Raw genomic sequence first — 7,384 nt, 5'->3', positions numbered from 1 at the left:
GGAGGGAGGGGAGAGGGAGGGCGCCAGTGAGCCGAGGAGTGGGGCGCGAGCCGCCGCCGGTTCGCTTGGAAACGGTTGCCACAGCAACAGGGTTGCTCTCCCCGGCAACGAGGCTGCAGGGCGGCGACGCCCCCTCCCCCACCTCACGAGGGGCCGCATCCCAGGGGCGCAGGGAGAGGAGGACTCTCCCTCTCGCGGTGGCGGGGGGAACTTCGCCCCTCTGGCCTTGTCAGGATGTGCCTGCCTCCACAGCCGTCGAGGGTGGGGGTGGGGGGCGATCGGCCCCGTGGGCACGAGCTGGCTCCCACGTGGCTACAGTCGTTGCAGCAGGGCTCCTGGGGTGGCAGCAAACGTGGGGGCGGCCCAGCCACTGGGCCTGCCATGGGAGGAGGAGGCAAGGGTCCGGGGTCCGTACCCCCACCACACCAACCCCCCATCCCCTCCCCGATCCCCCCCCACCCTACCGCACCCACCGCCAGCGAAATGGCCTGCCACGAGTTGGGTGCTTCAAAGGCGAAAGTCCCTACCAGGGTAGAGGAAAGATGCTCACCTCCCTCCTCCTCATGGCCAGAGCATGTGCCAAACGGTAGCTTGGGCTCACGGTGGGTCTCTCTGCTCCTCTTCTCAAGCCACATTCTCCAGGGAGGGGTAGGAGCAGCGTGGGCAGGAGCAAAGGACACAGCTGATCCAGGGAAGCTGAAGCCCAGGCCAAATGGGAGCACCCAGCCCATTGTCTGGATCACAAGTGTCCCTTTCTTGTCTGAGCACAAAGTCCAGACTGTGCTGGGTGGCATGCAGGTTGGCCAGCAGGCAGGCCAGCACCACATGGAGATGCCCTGTCCTCCAGGGGAGCTCCTCTGAGGGCAGAATGGCTGCTGAGTCAGAGGAAATGACCTCTGGCTCCCCTCCCAATCTCCCCTCAGTGGGCAGCTTGCTGGGGGAGAGAAAGGGCCCTCCTGCCAGCTCTCCCAGGCCTGACTCAGCAGATGCCAGCCCCGACCGCAGGCCTTGGACCCAATATCCCAGTGATCACAACCACCCTGGGGTCTCCTTTCCCATCCCGGGAGGTGTCCTGGGTATCACAGGTGACCATTAGCTAGGCATTTGAGGCAAAGATGCCCTTAGATGGGTGGTGTCCTAAGTCAGGCCTGAATCTCCCACAGGCAGAAGTGCCTTTGGAATTACTCACAGGCTCCTTTCATTCTGTTCCTGCTTTGTCGGAGACCTGTGTTGAGCGCTCTGCATCCATGATCTCCTTAGTCCTTACAACATTGTGCAAGGTAAGTTTATGATCCCCACTTTAAAGATGATGACTCCAAGGCTCAGGGAAGTGAAGTGACTTGTCCAAGGCTGAGCAACCAGTAAGTGGTGGAGCTAGTTTTCCAGTGTTCGTTTCTTTGCTGGTATGGCCCCTCTCTGCTGTGGTATTGCTTCATACATCTCTTGTGACCCAGGCAGAAAAGAACTGTAGAGCCTTCTAGAAGGGCTTTCTTAACCTTCTTTCACATTCCTCCAATGAGGATATTCCCTATGTTTTAGGTCATGGTACCCCTTTCCTTTTTCTGGCAATAGCAGCCAATAACTGCCAGGCTCCTCCAGATGCTCTATAGGACCAGCTACTGCTGGGCTGCCTCCTTCCCTCCCTCTCTCTATTAGAAGTTGAGCAGTGAGGGCTACCTCAGTCCCCTGGAAATCCCTGAGGCTCCATTCCTTGGTTTGTGGGCTCTGCGGCCTGGTCAGCTTGTAAAACCTTGGTGGTAGCAGAAGGAATTTAGCAATAATAGGCCCATGCACTGCTGGCCCCTGTGGGTGCTCAGTCTAGCTCAGGAGTTGGAAACCCAAATGGCTCCAGGGCCCAGGTGGACTAGGGCACTAATCAGCTGCAGTCTACGTCACCATGTGAGAATGTGGATTTGGTATGACCAAGTTGTCCAATTTTCAAGGTGAACCAGAAATCCAGACATTTATGTAAAAGTCTCCTGGTTTTTAAATGTTGATAACTAATCATAATATTTTTCAAAAAAATGATTATGGGTCAACAAACCATATCCATGAACAGTGTCCAGCCTAAGTCACAAGGCTGAGACCTCTGACGCATGGGAAGGTGATGGCAGTTTTTGCTGGACTACCTCCAGGCTTGTGTACATGTGGCACCATGGCCAGTTAACACATTTGAACCTCTTAAGGCTGCAAGGTGCTGGCAGTTTCGTTTATCAAGTGCAGCTGTGTATGCTGGTCTTGAAGTATTTTCACATCCCACATCAATTCTGCTCCTCCCTTGGCACTGCCAGGCTGGTCTCATCATTTCTGTCTTATAGGTGAAGAAAATTCAGTTCAGGCATGGGAATAGCTGGGATGGGTTTACACAGCTGGGTAGAAGGAGGATTTGAACCCAGGGCTCCCTGCTCAGTGCTCTGTGTGTTCACCAGGTAGCCCCTCAAAGGAGGGTATAATCCCCTCTGCTTTCCCTCTACTCCCCTACTCCGAGCTGTAGCCACGTCCCCTTGGAGGGGCAGATCTGAGAAGACACCAACCCACTAGGGCTCCCATCTCTTGTCCCACTTGCAGTTTCCCAAGCCCCGGGTTCCTGGCCTGGTGCCGAGGTTGGATCACAGAGACGCTGCCTGCAGGTGAAGGTGTCAAGCCAGTACCTTGGCCTCGCTGGGAATAAGGTTCTGGCCAGCTCCATGCCTGGCCAATGGTGGCAGCTGGGACAGTTCCTGTCACTTCTTTCTGGTTTCAGTTCATTTGTCTTGGTGTGAAAGGAGTGTAAAAATGTCACCAGTGCTTCCCTAAAATGACCTTCCTGCCAGGTTCTACAGTTCCCTGGATTTCATAAGCCCATAGGCTACGTGGGCCTGAAGTGGCCCCAGCTTCCTGCCTGTAGAGTGGGGATGACAGCAACTCCCTCCTGCCTTGGAGAAGGAAATGGCAACCGACTCCAGTATTCTTGCCTGGAAAATCCCATGGACAGAGGAGCCTGGCGGGCTACAGTCCATGGGGTCGGTCACACAGAGTCAGACAGGACTGAAGCGACTTAGCATGCACGCATGCTACCTTTACTTCCCAAGGTGGTACAGTGGTAAAGAATCTGCCTGCCAATGCAGGAGACTCGGATTTGATCCCTGGGCCAGGAAAGATCCCCTGGAGTGGGAAATGGCAACCCACTTTAGTATTCTTGCCAGGAAAATTCTATGGACAGAGGAAAGTTCAATGGACAGAGGCTGCAGTCCATGGAGTTGCAAAGAGTCAGACACGAATGAGTGAGCACCCTCCTGCCTGAGGCAATGAATATAAAGAGGTTAGCAGGGGACTTGGCATATGCAGGGAGGGCATGCAGGACAGGTGAGTGGTCACCTTTCCTACCCCACCCTCATTCTATGCACCATACTCTCCTCCCTCTCTCCTCTGTCCCCTGGCCTGAATTCCTATTCCTTCACAGGACCAGCAGCTCTGGCCTCATGTCCAGGGCTTCCCCTTGTGACCCAGAGCCCCTTGCCTCTTTCTACCTCAGAGCCCTTGGTACACATCTTAATCTCCACATAGACTTTTCCATTTATTCATGTAGATGTATGTATCCTCAGCTTGTTTATAAACCTCCCTGTGAGGGCTGAGAGCTGGTGATAGCTTGGTTATCAGTGATGTTCTGGTGAATGGGCAGCATGTCCCAGGAATGAACTGGATGCAGACCTAGCTCTTGAGATGTTCCTTGTCAGACAGGTAAAAGACCAAACAGGTAACTGAACACCTCCAGTTACTCCTTCAACAAGTGGTTTTTGAGCTACCATATGCCAGATGATGAAGACAGATGTAGCCCTTGTGATGCACACAGGCGACTACAGAACACTGTGATCAGTATCGCTGGGCTTCTCAGCCATCCCTGGGGCGTGAGGGAGCTGGACGCTGACACGTCCAGGGTGGTGACAGGTGAGACCAAGAGGCTGAGGAGCAAGAGCTGGGGCGAGAGCAGTGCGGCTGTGTTGCAGCTGGGTTCATAGAAGGCCTGGGGGAAACAGGCAGTGTGGAGAACGGCAGGCCAAGCAGGAGCACCGTGTGCAGAGAAACTGGTGGCGATGGTAATGGAAGCCCAGGTGAGAGAGAACAGTGGCTTGGCCAAGCCAGCAGTGACAGGGGGACAAAAGGAGGTGGACAGATGAAGACACACAACAGTGAGGGTTAAAAACAACAGGATTTGGCAGATGGTGTAAATGGAGGGCTCTTTGCAGAGATAAAAGAGCCAGCAGCAGATCTTTGGGGTCTAAGGTTAGGGTGCTGGAATTCTTTATGCAGAGGAACAGTGCGGGAGGTACGCACAGCAGTGTACCAGGCCCCAGAGACCATTAATCTGTCTGAGCAAAGTGTTCTCATCTGTCAAATGGGCAGAATGCTCCCCTAGTTTATAAGGTAACTGAGAGAAAACTCTGCAGCATCCAGCCCTGGGGCGCACACCTCTGTACCCTCAGCTCTGAAGCTGTGGGCAGCAGTGCTCATGTTTTGGGGTGTCTCTAAGCCCTTTGCCTGGATTAACTCACTCTTCTCCACTGATGAGGAAACTGACACAACGTGGCACCCCCCCCGCCCCCCAGGCTCACTCCCATCCCCCCGCTGTGCTCCCAGTGAGAGTATGGCCTAAGAAAACCCTACAATGCAATATACTCAGAAACTCCACAAAGAAATCAAGATGGAATCCTGAAAAATGTCTAAATAACCCACAAGAAGGTAAGTAAAGAGAATGAGGAGGAAACAAACAGAAAGCAAATCACAAAACAGCAGACTGAAGGATGAGCCTGGCTGAAGGCTCTGCTCCCAGCACACAGTCGGAGTTGGTATTTACTAAGGACCAGGCATGTGTCTGCAGGGGATGGAAAAGGTGAGCTGCTGTGAGCAACAGGCAGAGGGTCTGCATCTGAAGGGCTTCCCAGACCCACCAGGAGTATGCATGAGGCGTGAAGGGATAAAGGAATAACCCTTTGGAAAGGCTTTGAGAAACTTGGCTTAGGAAAGGCCCTTGGAAAAGTCTGAATGAATCCTTTGACATTTATATAGTGGGCACCTACTGTGAATTAGATGAGATGTTACTGAGCAACTCCCTCTAGACCAGGAGGGAAGCTCAGGCAGGATTCCTGCCGTCTGGGCCTGCTGGACCGCCAGGATGAAGCAGCAGCCCCAGAAGCATTTGTCATTGCTCCCCTCCACACTGGGCACTGGAGTCAGTGTGAGGTCAGAGGGCCAACTCGGCTGAAACTGTATGCAGACTTTCTCTCTCAGAACCACGGTGGCCAAGTCTGTAAAATTCAGCGATAGTTCTGTCACTTGGCTGGTATTTAGCTAAATAGAAGTAAAACTACCCTCCCAGGCCTGTCTACTGCATGTCAGGGCTTGTTCTATGCCTCTTCTATGATCTTACATGATCATATGTGATGATCACGTCTTACATGATCTTCAGCACCACTTCTCTCTGGGGGTCATATCCATTTGATAGACTAGAGAGGCGACAGTGGCACCTAGCGGATCTTGGGTTTGGCCTGTCTGTGCCTCTAATGCCAACGAGCTGAGCTAGACCCCTCAGGGCAGTCCCTGTCCTTTGTTCCTTATTAACCCTAGAGCTGCCATTCCACCTCTCTTTCACCCTGTAGCCTTTTCCCACTCTTGAACAGAGGGCTGGTCAGCAGAACTACCAAGTTTTGGTGAGAAGGTACAGAAAGGTGCATTTTGACTATAGGCTGGCCAGTGTGGCCAGTGTCCCCCCACAGGTACCAAATCTCCTGTACTGAGTGTTCACACATACTTATTTACGTCTCACTCATCATTTAGGAGAGAGTTTTCAACACAGACTTTGGATTCAGAGTCAGGCTAAATCCTAGCTCTTCCCCTTATTAGCTGTGTGACCTCGGGCAAGTCATTTCCTTTTCTAAGCCTGTCTCATCCATCAGATGGGCATGACCCCCACAGTAGGAAGGTGGTATTGATTACATAAGATTATTCTGCATGGAAGGAGTCTAAAACGAGGCTTCACACAGCAGACAGTCCTTGGCATGTATTTCTAATTCAGCTAAACTCCATCACCTCCAGCCCCAGAAGTGCTTCTGTGACCCAGAGCTGTTCCTGCCCTGCAAGCCAAGGAGGTACCTAGTTAGTGCCAGCTTCATCAGAGCACTCCTGAAAATTCCTGTGGGCTCAGGAAAAGGAGAACAGATTTAATTAACCCCAATGACTGGCAGCATCGTGTTTTTATCTGGGCTGCGTCGCCATGGCAGCCTCATGGTGGGGTTGTGAAGGGGGCGGGTGAAGCTATTGTTCCTGCCGTTATCTGTTCTGGAATGGAGGCCCAGGAGAAAGGGACTGGCACGGGCACTAAGGGGCACATGGCACAAAGCAGCCAGGGAGTCAGACAGGAGCCATCTGGGGAGAAGGGTGGGATATACTGGGCGGCCTGGCTCCCCCCCAACCCCCACCACTTGCTCTCAGACCAGTCTAAGTTTAATGTGGGGTCCTCAGCTTGGGCTCAGGCTCACTGTGACACCCAGAGCTGAATACATGTGTGCCTTGGCTGGGCATGCTGAGGATGGGGGGCGGGGAGTCCAAAGAGACCCACAAAATAGCTCAGGAGGCAGCACTCTTAACACCCCAGGCTAGGGTTTTGTGGCCAGGGTTGGATTCAAATTATGGAAACGTCACCTGCCATCCACACAGCTGCTAACTGTGTAAAATCTGTGAAAGAGGAATAATTCATTACCCCAAAAGGTTACTGTATGTGAAACGCCTTGGATGTGAGGCATTCAAGAAGAGCTCATTCCTGTTCTGAGGGGGTGGTGAACAGTTGCCTGCCACTGTCCCTCCAAAGTCAGGGCTCCCCTCCTACATACCTCTTACAATGCAAGGTTCCCCTCTCAACCCTGGCTGTGGAGAGGAGGTGGACCCGGAAGTGCCCATCTGGAGTGATGTGGGCCCAGGCGGTACCGATTACTTGAGCTAGTTTTCCTACCCTCTGCAGAGAGGGAAAGGAATTGGGGGAAGGGACATGGCGGCCTGGAGCTAGAAGGGCAGGGCCAAGTCGGGCTGCGCATGGGTAGGAGGCTCGGGAAGCGGAGACCGAGATGGGATTCAGCGAGCGGAGGCGCTTAAAGGAAAGGAAAAGAGGGAACGGCCCACGCTCGGCGGCATGTTCGGCTCAGACAAAGACAAGCTGGTAGCACGCAGTAGCCACTAAGAACCGTCCGCCTGATCCCCCCTACAACAGCTGAGACAACCAGGAGGCCGCGGTGCGGGCCGGAATGTTCCAAGCTCTGGGCAGCCAGGTTTGGGAGCACGAACAAGGTCTAGGACGCCAGACGTTGCCAGGTGCGTATGCACAGGCTGAAGCTGGGCCCCGGCGGGTTGCTTG

The sequence above is a fragment of the Bison bison genome, unplaced genomic scaffold (genome assembly GCF_000754665.1).
Source record: "Bison bison bison isolate TAMUID 2011002044 unplaced genomic scaffold, Bison_UMD1.0 scf7180017864238, whole genome shotgun sequence".
Classification (NCBI taxonomy): domain Eukaryota; kingdom Metazoa; phylum Chordata; class Mammalia; order Artiodactyla; family Bovidae; genus Bison; species Bison bison.
This window is presented reverse-complemented; position numbering follows the sequence as displayed.